Raw genomic sequence first — 12932 nt, 5'->3', positions numbered from 1 at the left:
TCAGGTTACCACACTCAGCTATATACTGTAACTGTATCCATAAGATGATATCATATAACCGTCAATGGAGTCCGTATATAAAAGCTCAGTATAGGCAGAATTTTTTGTTTACAAACAATTGTTTACAAAGTTTAAGTCAGCAAATTCTATTCAGTAGGTGTTACTATGTCTGACCATATATTAAAAAGGGCAAAGGTCAACCCTATAGACAGATTAGCTAATGTCCGCTTTCTGAGACAATTCTAGTGTTATTATAGTTGCTAGCTTTCTTAATTTATGTGATGGTATACATACCTACAGTACATTCATTCCTATATACACACACACATTTTCTCACAGATATATTTGGCGTATCAGGATACTAACGGCTAGATTACGAGTCTTGCGTTATGAGTAAAAAAAGCAGCTTTAAGGCTCATAACGTTGCTTTTTCACTACCGCTGCTATTACGAGTCTTGTAGGTACATCTGTACCGCACACTTTTTTTGCCTTACCGCAAATCAACTTACGTAATTTGCATATAGGCTATTTTCAATGGGACTTCCATAGCGCCAGTATTACAAGCTTGTCCTGGGAGGCCAAAAAGTGAGCGGTACAGCCTATACCGTCAAGATTCGTAACACATTCTAAAGTCAGTAGTTATGAGTTTTAAGTTACAACGCTGTAGCATAAAACTCATAACTAAAGTGCTAAAAAGTACATTAACACCTATAAACTACCTATTAACCCCTAAACCGAGGCCCTCCGGCATCGCAATCACTAAAATAAAATTATTAACCCCTAATCTGCCACTCCCGACATCGCCACCACTATAATAAACATATTAACCCCTAAACCACCGTACTCCCGCCTGGCAAACACTAGTTAAATATTATTAACCCCTAATCTGCTGTCCCTAACATCGCCGCCACCTACCTATATTTATTAACCCCTAATCTGCCGCCCCCATCGTCGCCGCCACTATATTATATTTATTAACCCCTAAACCTAAGTCTAACCCTAACACCCCCTAACTTAAATATAATTAAAATAAATAAAACCTACAATTATTACCTAAATTATTCCTATTTAAAACTAAATACTTACCTATAAAATAAACCGTAAGCTAGCTACAATATAAATAATAGTTACATTGTAGCTAGCTTAGGGTTTATTTTTATTTTACAGGCAAGTTTGTATTTATTTTAACTAGGTAGAATAGTTATTAAATAGTTATTAACTATTTACTAACTACCTAGCTAAAATAAATACAAATTTACCTGTAAAATAAAACCTAAGCTAAGTTACACTAACACCTAACCTTACACTACAATTAAATAAATTACCTAAATTAAATACAATTAACTAAATAAAATACAATTAGCTAAATTACAAAAACAAACAAACACTAAATTACAGAAAATATAAAACAAATTACAAGATCTTTAAACTAATTACACCTAATCTAATAGCCCTATCAAAATAAAAAAGCCCCCCCATTATAAAAAAAACAAACCTAGCCTAAACTACCAATAGCCCTTAAAATGGCCTTTTGCAGGGCATTACCCCAAAGAAATGAGCTCTTTTACATGAAAAAAAAATACAAACAATCCCCCAACAGTAAAACCCACCACCCACACAACCAACCCCCCAATAAAACCCCAACTAAAAAAACCTAAGCTCCTCATTGCCCTGAAAAGGGCATTTGGATGGGCATTGCCCTTAAAAGGGCATTTAGCTCTATTGCGGCCCAAAGCCCTAACCTAAAAATAAAACCCACCCAATAAACCCTTAAAAAAACCTAACACTAACCCCCTGAAGATCCACTTACAGTTTTGAAGATCCGACATCCATCCTCAACAAAGCCGGGAGAAGTCCTCATCGAAGCGGCAAGAAGTCCTCAACGAAGCCGGGAGAAGTCTTCATCCAAGCTGGGAGAAGTGGTCCTCCAGACGGGCAGAAGTCTTCATCCAGACGGCATCTTCTATCTTCATCCATCCGGTGTGGAGCGGGTCCATCTTCAAGACATCCGGCGATGAGCATCCTCTTCCAACGATGACTACCCGACGAATGAAGGTACCTTTAAGTGATGCCATCCAAAATGGCATCCCTTAGATTCCGATTGGCTGATAGAATTCTATCAGCCAATCGGAATTAAGGTTGAAAAAATCCTATTGGCTGATGCAATCAGCCAATAGGATTGAGCTCGCATTCTATTGGCTGTTCCAAAGTCACAAATTCTGTCATATCTTTAGAGCTTGTTTTAAGCCATTGGCCGATTGAATGTTGGAAATTATGGACTTTGGTGTAATCATTTTAAGTGTTCTAGCTAAAATCTTCCCTGTTTTATTGCCATGCTGGTAGAAATTCATGATTGGAAGTGAATGAGGTGATCTGGCCCCACATGCCTTTGATGCATGCCAAAAAAAGGTACATGTTGTATATGATGTAATGTGGCATAGTCAGCCCAATGGGGTTTGAGGCGTTTTTGAAAGTAGCCAAATAGATCTGATATGATCTGATATAGTCACCCAAGAGATCCCCAGCTGAGGAATACTAGCATTCAGAGAGGGGGAGGTTAGGATGTAGTCTATCCTAGATAGGGTGTGATGTGACTTGGACTTGCAGGTTTAGTCTAATTTAAGGGGGCTTACAAGCTAGCCATAAGTCTATTATTACGATAGTCATTTTAAAGGCTGAGATAAGGTTAATCTCTTTCTTGTTTCTGGGAGGGGGTGTAGGCAGTTTACTGAACATCGGGTCTCTATAACGATCCAGGGGCATCTGAATATCCAAGAAGTTGGGTTTTTAAGTCCTGCAAAAAAATGAGACAATGACTAATTGGGCCCTTAAATGTTACCTAGGGCATATGTAAACTTAGCTAATGCTGCACAAAAATGTATCTGCCTAGTGTCTCTTTTAGGGGGTTGGTTAAGGAGATGAAAAGACCCTTTGCCACCCTTTGCAAATGTTGCAGGATCATACTACGCTTTGCTGGTGAAGATTGGTAAAATCTAAGAAAAAGGATATGAGCTGCCGCTATTGTTAAAGTTAGAGAAGATTAGTTTTCCCTAAAAGATAAATAGTCAGGTATCAATTTATGATTGCTTGCGGGGACTTTGGACTGTGAGGTGTCTGCAATTTCAATCTTGCTGGATACAGAAGCGATGCCTGCCTGCCGGCCTTGACTATGTAAATGACTGCATAGAGGAGCAAAGTCTTTTCTTTTTCTTGGAATTTATGCCAAAAATCTTGAAACAGGAGCAGTTTATTGCCTTCGTATATACTGTATGTTCCTTTTTCAGTCTGTAGGCATCGCCAGTTTCTCCTAATAGTGTAGGAACTTAAAGATAACATGTTGCTTGTTGTTGGGCTGCAAAGCAGAACTTTCAGGGCCCAGCCTGTGTGCTCTTTCAACATCTAGAGGTAAGGTATCTTTGTTAATTAGTAGTTTAGCTAAAGTCAAGGCAACAAATTCTAAGATGTCTTTATTGCATATAGACTCAGGGACCCCAATTAGGTTGTTTAGTCTAGATCTATTTTCAAGATCAATCTTTTCTTGATTTTGTAGGATTTGCCTCACCAGGGGAGTAATAGTGATGTTAGCTTCAGTTTGACAGCCTTCTACATCAGATAGTCTTTGTTCTGCAGTATTAAGTATTGATGATAACTGGCAATCTTCAGTGGTTAAAATGTCCATCCCATCTTGTAAAGTTTCCATATTCAGAAGAAAGAAACTTTTAAGTAAGAGTGCAAATTCCTCGAGTGGGGGGTGAAGGAGGATTTTCTGAGTGGATCTCTGCCACTTGTCTTATCTTCTTGTCAGATTGTTCTTAACATGCCACCATTTTGAATTCCTCAGGGGAAGAGAGTTTCTTAAAGTACTTACCCACTTTCATAAAGTCCCAGTAAAAAAAGAATTATCTCACTCTTATAATCAGCTCCGCAGTTGAGAGAGCAACAAAGGGGAGGAATAAAATGTTGATAATTAATTAACTTTACAGCATGTAAAAAGTGTGATCAGGCAGGAAATACAAGAAAGTATATAGAGCTCTAGTGTATTCACTATAAGTGGCCTCCTGGAGTCACTATTGTACAGTTTAAATCTGATTTGAGTTAAATTTGTGGCAGCAAACAGGAAGAGGCTAGGGAACACACTAGACAATAACTCCTCTTAAATAACAAAAATTGTAGTGAGTAAGGCATAATAATCTTTTCTTCGCTATTTGGGATGGCATTATGTGGCATAAACAAGCAGGGTAATGAGGAGAATTGCAAAAGTCATACAGATAATTGTTGAGGGGTAAATAGTATGGCAGTTCACTGTTCCATAGATGCACACACTCGGTGCCCTGTTGAAACGCTAACACACACTCCCCATCAATTCATTCAAAGGTGTTTTTTGTGCTTACCCCATTCCAGACCTCCGATTATTCTGTTTGCAGTGCAGAGAATCTCCACAATCCAGGGTCCATGACCCGTTCGCCTTCCTCTCACTATGTCAGCGTCTCAGCTGTTTGGATTCTCCATGTGCGATGTACACACACCCAAGACAACATCAGCGTCGGCGGGGGGAGTTAGACCTAACACGCAGGGGATATACGGAGCTCTGTGTTGGGAATCAGATCTGCTGGATACAAAGATAGGATTTAAAGAAACGATCGACTCCTCTTCAAAATGTTAAAAAAAAAAGGCTATGACTACGGCTAACCAGCCGAAACGCGTAAGCCCTAGTGCTGCGCCTGCTATGTGTTATTACTCTGGAGCTTCCAAAGGTTTTTAAGATTTGAACAATAAAGATATTAAAGCACTTGTTACGTTCAATATTTAGTCATATTATATACACTGGTAAATATAGATTGTTATAAAGTTCTTAACAGCTATAATGTATATTATCCTAGATCTGATAATCAGACAGTGCATTACATTAATTAGTAAATGCCATTCATTTGTTAAATTACAGGACAGTTTTGTAATTAGAATATTTGGGTTATAGTTATTAATCAAAATTTGGTTATTAATTATATTATGGTAATTGGTTGATATTAATTATTAATATTCACAAACATCCTTAATAATCTCCTTGCTCACCCTTTTTTTGCATACTCAAATCTTATTTTGTATATTATTTTGCCTGTTTAGAGATTTGAGCTTGTTTTGTGATTTTGTAATCTCTAAGTAGCTTTATTAATTCTAAAGAAAAAATATATAACTTGTAAATATAGTTAATATTAAAATATTTATAAATGTATTACATTAAAGTAAAATCTGTTGTCAATGTAGATTTAAAAAAAATCCTTATTAAGCTATAATAAGCTCTCGGATGAAGGCGTGAGCCAAAACGCGTCAGCCGTTTCCCCACTTGCTAGTGGTGTTTTTAATCTTGCTTTTTGCTTCCATGTTCCAATAATGGATTGTGTGACTTTTTACCCCGCTCCGCTAGTTTGTTCTTTTTGTTAAGCTATATTGTCACATACATATAGAAAAATAAAAGGGATAAAAAAAAAATTATTTAATTATTCAGATATATCATGCAATTTTAAACAACTTGTGCTGATGAGGCATCTTAGATCATCTCACCAGAGTGTAGAGATTTAGATAATCAGGAGTTCAATGTGTAGTCCACGTGAATTTTAATTTAATATGTTGTTGGAAGCTCACTCTATAACAGTAAGCTTGTCTACCCTGTAAACAGGAACATACTATAAATCCCAATATCCATATAAGGATTATCCCACACAAACACTCTACTGATGCCAATTCTTATTTACAAATTAAAATGTCACAGTGTCAAACCCTGTAATTGACAAAGTCTCTTCACACATGTTTCTAGACGGAGATAAACAGATATTTATTGTAGAGTGAACAGTGGAGCTCGAATAGTGAGTTATTCAATTGCCCTATGATTTGCTAGAATAATTATATTGCCATCCAAATCTAAATGTCTGCAAATATGTAGATGCACTAATTTTTCTCTCTTTATTTTGATAGTTACAAATTAGCAAACTGGTGTGCTTTTTAAAACAAAAAATACAAAACATTAGGTTTTATAACCACTTGGAATGTTTTATTTATATATATATATATATATATATATATATATATATATATATATATATACATGTCATAAATATATATACATAAATATCTATATGGTCTTGAAAAGACACCACAATTTTGGGGGCCAAGATAGTTGCATTGGACAAATCTCTATTGAGGTATATAAAAGCCTTGGGACACACATTACATTTGGGGGCTTGCAGCCTTTGTTCACACATCAGTTCAAAGGATGAGAATCTCATGAATTCCAGTAGCACATATCCTTAAGCAAAGAGCAGGTGAATCAGTTAATGTTTTCAGAAAACAAATACACAAATATTCTGTATAGATGTTTTAACACAATATATGGAAATGAGGTTAGAATAATACTCCCCTCTGTTAATGAACCGCTGCCATCCTACAGTTTCTCTCAAAAGAACTGTATCAAATATCTGAATTGGTAGAGGAGGCGCAGGTCCTGGGGTTCTTTAGTATTAACCCCTTAATGACCACAGCACTTTTCCATTTTCTGTCCGTTTGGGACCAAGGCTATTTTTACCTTTTTGAGGTGTTTGTGTTTAGCTGTAATTTTCCTCTTACTCATTTACTGTACCCACACATATTATATACCGTTTTTCTCGCCACTAAATGGACTTTCTAAAGATACCATTATTTTCATCATATCTTATAATTTACTATAAAAAAAAATATAAAATATGAGAAAAATTTGAAAAAAACACACTTTTTCTAACTTTGACCCCCAAAATCTGTTACATATCTACAACCACCAAAAAACACCCATGCTAAATAGTTTCAAAATTTTGTCCTGAGTTTAGAAATACCCAATGTTTACATGTTCTTTGCTTTTTGTGCAAGTTATAGGGCCATAAATACAAGTAGCACTTTGCTATTTCCAAACCACTTTTTTCCAAAATTAGCGCTAGTTACATTAGAACACTAATATCTTTCAGGAATCCCTGAATATCCCTTGACATGTATATATTTTTTTTTAGTAGACATCCCAAAGTATTGATCTAGGACAATTTTGGTATATTTCATACCACCATTTCACCGCCAAATGCGATCAAATACAAAAAATCGTTCACTTTTTCACAAATTTTTTCACAAACTTTTGGTTTCTCACTGAAATTATTTACAAACAACTTGTGCAATTATGGCATAAATGGTTGTAAATTCTTCTCTGGGATCCCCTTTGTTCAGAAATAGCAGACATATATGGCTTTGGCGTTGCTTTTTGGTAATTAGAAGGCCGCTAAATGCCACTGCGCACCACAAGTGTATTATGCCCAGCAGTTAAGGGGTTAATTAGGGAGCTTTTAGGGAGCTTGTAGGGTTAATTTTAGCTTTAGTGTAGTATAGTAGACAACCCCAAGTATTGATCTAGGCACATTTTGGTATATTTCATGCCACCATTTCACCGCCAAATGCGATCAAATTGAAAAAAAAGTTAAATTTTTCACAATTTTAGGTTTCTCACTGAAATAATTTACAAACAGCTTGTGCAATTATGGCACAAATGGTTGTAAATACTTGTCTGGGATCCCCTTTGTTCAGAAATAGCAGAAATATATGACTTTGGCGTTGCTTTCTGGTAATTAGAAGGCCGCTAAATCCTGCTGCGCCTCACACGTGTATTATGGCTAGCAGTGAAGGGGTTAATTAGGGAGTTTGTAGGGAGCTTGCAGGGTTAATTTTAGCTTTAGTGTAGAGATCAGCCTCCCACCTGACACATCCCACCCCCTGATCCCTCCCAAACAGCTCCCTTCCCTCCCCCACCCCACAATTGTCCCCGCCATCTTAAGTACTGGCAGAAAGTCTGCCAGTACTAAAATAAAAGGGTTTTTTAAAAATAAAAATTTTTTTAGCATATTTACATATGCTAGGGTGTAGGATCCCCCCCTTAGCCCCCAACCTCCCTGATCCCCCCCAAAACCGCTCTCTAACCCTCCCCTCTGCCTCATTGGGGGCCATCTTGGGTACTGGCAGCTGTCTGCCAGTACCCAGTTTGCAAAAAAAAGTGCTTTTTTTTATTTTTTTTGGCTTTTTTCTGTAGTGTAGCTTCCCCCCCCCACACAGACAATCCCCCACCACCTTGCTGATCTTTTTTTTTTTAAATGTATTATTATTATTTAGAAATTTGTACATTTTTTATTAATTCATTTTCTGTAGTGTAGCGGTTCCCACCCGCTCCCTCCCCGTGCACGCGCCCGCCCCCGCCCTCCCGTGCACGCGCGCGCGTCCGTGCGCGCCCCCGCTCGTCCCCGCCCACGATCCCGCCCCCCCTGCACATAACCAGGGCCATCGATGGCCGCCACCCGCCTTCCGGTCCGGCTCCCACCCAACAAAGCAGGGAGCCACCGATCTCCGGTGCAGAGAGGGCCACAGAGTGGCTCTCTCTGCACCGGATGGCTACCAAAGGTTATTGCAGGATGCCTCCATATCGAGGCATCACTGCAATAACCGGAAAGCAGCTGGAAGCGAGCAGGATCGCTTCCAGCTGCTTTCCACACCGAGGACGTGCAGGGTACGTTCTCAGGCATTAACTGCCTTTTTTTTGAGGACGTACCCTGCACGTCCTCGGTCGTTAAGGGGTTAATCAGAGTGCTCAAAAAGGTCAAATTTGAGAGATGACTGTGTTCGTTAAAAAAACGTGTTTCCTTGCAAATTTTGTCAACTGAAGCCTCATTTTTGAAGACCCAAGAAGTGGCAACTGACCTAGTAGAATGAGCAGTAATACATTGTGAAGGAGGCTTACCCGCCTACTAGTAAGCTCTGTGAATCAAAAGTTTCAATGAAGAAGCCAAAGAAATAGCAGAAACTTTCTGTCCTTTTGTAGAACCAGAAAAGTGAATGAACAAACTAGAAGTTTGTCCAAAGTTTTTAGTAGCACCAATGTAGTATTTCAATGCCCTAGCAACATCCAGATTATGCAAACATTTCTCAAAAGCATTCTTAGGATCAGGACATATAGAAGGGACAACAATATCTCTGCTAATATTACCTGAAGAAAGAACCTTAGGCAAGAAGTCAAAAGTAGTCCATAAAACAGCCTTATCCTAATGAAAAATAAGATAAGGAAACTCACAGAAAAAAACCAGATTACTACTTAGAAACTGTTCTGGTAGAAGAGATGGCCAAAATATACACATAATATATTTTACTTATGTTCAAAAGAAGGATACTGCAAAACCCTTAAAGGGATACTGAACCCAATTTTTTTATTTCGTGATTCAGATAGAGCACGCAATTTTAAGCAACTTTATCATTTACTTCTATTTTCATTTTTTCTTTGTTCTCTTGCTATCTTTATTTGAAAAAGAAGGCATCTAAGCTAAGAAACCAACAATTTTTTTGGTTCAGACCATGGACAGCACTTGTTTATTGGTGCTGTCCAATCAGCAAGGACAACCCAGGTTGTTAACAAAAAATGGGGCGGCATCTAAACTTACATTCTTGCTTTTCAAATAAACATACCAAGAGAATGAAGAAAATTTGATAATAGGAGTAAATTAGAAAGTTGATTAAAATTGCATGCTCTATCAGAATTACAAAAGAAAAAACTTGGGTTCAGTGCCCCTTTAACACCAAGTTAAGATTCCATGGAGGAGAAATAGGCTTGTTCACAGTTTTAATATGATCCAAAGCCTGACCAACACCATGAATATCTGGAAAATTAGCAATCTTCCTATGAAGCAACATTGAAAGGGCAGAAATCTGCCCCTTCAGAGAACTAGCAGATAGACCCTTATCCAGACCATCCTGTAGAAACAGCAAAATCCGAAAAATTCTGAAATAATGCCTGGAAAAAATGGGACCCATACATCAAGAAATAAAGGCCTTCCAGGCCTTATGATAAATGTTCCTAGTTACAGGTTTATGGGCCTGAATTAAGGAATCAATCACTAAATCAGAGAAACCTCTATGTCTAAGGACTAACCATTAAAATTCCTTGCCATCAAGTTCAGAGACTTGAGATCTAGATGGAAAAACGGACCATGAGACAGACCTTAGAGAAAGAGGCCAAGGAGGGCAGCTGGACATCTGAACCAGATCCTCGGGTTTCTGGGGCAATCAGGATTACTAATGATTTCTCAAGGTTTAACTTGGAGATCACTCTGGTACCAGAAAGTGGAAAAAGATAAACAAGCTTAAATAACCAAAGAGCTACTAAAGCATCCACAAACTCTGTTCGAAGGTCATATCTATCTTCTGGGTGACCACAACAATTCACAATCTGATTGAACACAAGCTGGTGAAGAGACCACTCCCCTAGATGTAGATTGACAACGGAGAAAATCAGATTTCCAGTTGTTCACCCATGGGAATAAGAATCACAGAGACTAGACAGGAATTGGTTTCTGTCCATAAGATAATTTGAGACACTTCTCTCATGGCTAGGGAACTGTGAGTTCCCCCTGATGGCTGACATAAGCTAATGTGGTAACATTGCCTGTCTGGAAACAGAAATGAGATTCTCTTTTCAACAGAGGCCAAGCTTGACGAGCCCTAAAAATAGCACTAGAACATTTATTGGTAGCCTTACCCCCCGAGGATCCCAAACTCCTTGTGCTCTCAGAGAGCCCCAAACAGCTCCCCAACCTGAGAAACTTGCATTTGTAGTGATCATAGTTCAGGTAGAACAAGCAAAAGAAGCCCCCTGAATAATAAACTGATGATCCAGCCAACAAGCCAACAAAAATATCATTTGAGACAGCTTAGAAGAATCTCTGCAATATTGATGAAACATACATTGCTGAAGAGGTCTCATGAAAATGAGCAAATAAAATTGCATCTGAAGTTACAATCAAAAGGCCTTCCATACAAAGAGCAACAGAAGAGAAAGAGAGAGATTGAAGGTTCAGACAAGCTGACACCAATCTTAATCTTCTCTGCTCTGTCTGAAAGACTCATGGAGACTGAATCTATTTGAAACCCCCCAAAAAGTTACCTTTCCTTGAGGAACCAAAGAACTTTTTGGAAAATTGATTCTCCACCCATGTTGTTGAAGAAACAACAACAGTCGGTTGGTGTGTGATTTTGCTAAAGGAAGGAAAAGACAGAGCTTGAACTAAGATATTGTCAGTATATGGCCGGGTTATAATACAATTTATTTAATAATTATTCTTTAAAATAACCCCCAATTAAAATGCATATATAAAACAATTAAAATCAATATTTTATTCCTAAATTCTTTATATTAGTTAAAGTTATAAACACATTGAATTATATTTATATAAACCAGATATGAATCAAATGATCCACATTTAAGCTGGAATAATATTATATATATAAAGATAATAAAAATATACCTTTACAATTTACCTTATTCACAATGAACAAATTAAAATACCACAATATGGACTGCAAACTTCACAGTGTTTAGATAAACAATATACCAAGATACTTCACCCAAATCTTACTGGATTTCAATAGATTAAAGATAACTTTTAGACAAGTATAATTAAGTTATTTAGCCCACAAATGATTCTATATAACTTCAATTGAAAACACCAGAAATTTGATATATTATTATTAATGCAAACAGCCAATTAATGTGACTAGCTATGACTACACAGGACTATGGATATAAGCCTAAAATATAAAGTGTGTACTTTTAAAATTACTAACTGTAATCTAACTATAGCTTTTGATTTAAAATATTAAATATACTTAACAGTTTCTTATACTTTACTCAAATAAACAAATTAATGTTTAAATTTTTCTCCGATAAGTCCAATTTCACCTCATAAATTAAAAGAGGTACATTTTTGCAAGATTGATGAAAGTTAGGCCCAGATTTGCACGTCAGAGATTGGATTTCAAGGCAACAATTCGTCAGTCAAAAACTCTGCAGCAGAGAGAACCTTTTCTTTCTCTTGCCTGAGGTTATATCACACGATATAACCCCACCCCTTTTTATTCTAATCATTGGTGATAAATTCGGTAGGCCCTTAACGGAGCTGTCTTTCCATTGGGCCTCAGAGCTTGTCCCTCTCATTGGTTCATTTGGATTTGCATGTGTTCTAGCAGTCAATCCATTTGGTTGTCATACCATTTTTAATCCCCTAGGGGGCAGCATACTGTCAGTCTTGTCGGGTTATAATACAATTTATTTAATCATTATTCTTTAAAATAACCCCCAATTAAAATGCATATACGAAACAATTAAAATCAATATTTTTTTCCTAAATTCTTTATATTAGTTAAAGTTATAAACACATTGAATTATATTTATAGGAACCAGATTATGAATCAAACTATACAAGCTTAAACTGTTACAATATTCTATACAAAGATCCTAAAAAATATACCTTTACAAATTACCTTATTCACAATGAATCGCATTAAAATATCACAATAAAATACCAGCACCTTCTGTTATTAACTGATAACTATATATATATATATATATATATATATATATATATATATATATAACAATAACTGTAATTAATTTATGATATTAAAATACAAAATTCTTTCTAAACATTAATATGTAATACCAGTATACTTACTATAATTTAACTAAAGCTTTAGAATATCTTTGATTTAAAATATTAAATATACAGTTGCTTATACTTTTACAGGATCACCAGTTTGAGAATTCAGTTAATATTCAAATATGTCTATCGTCATATGTTATAGGAGAATTATGCACATTTGTAAGAGAATTAATCTTGATAGTCTCTTATCCATAAAGATTGTCCCAATGTATTTGTCTTACAGAAAACTGTGTTCGAACACTGGTCCCTCTATAAGCAAAGATGGCAGCCAGCAGAATTCCACCAAGATACTTCTGTCTCTGTGCAGGGAGTTTTTGTCGGAGACAAAACTCCTCCTCACTTCTTAATCATTCGATAGATTTGGATGCGCTTTTTTCTCTGATTGGCTAC

The sequence above is a fragment of the Bombina bombina genome, chromosome 6, assembly GCF_027579735.1.
Source record: "Bombina bombina isolate aBomBom1 chromosome 6, aBomBom1.pri, whole genome shotgun sequence".
Classification (NCBI taxonomy): domain Eukaryota; kingdom Metazoa; phylum Chordata; class Amphibia; order Anura; family Bombinatoridae; genus Bombina; species Bombina bombina.
Note: the sequence above shows the minus strand (reverse complement) of the source record.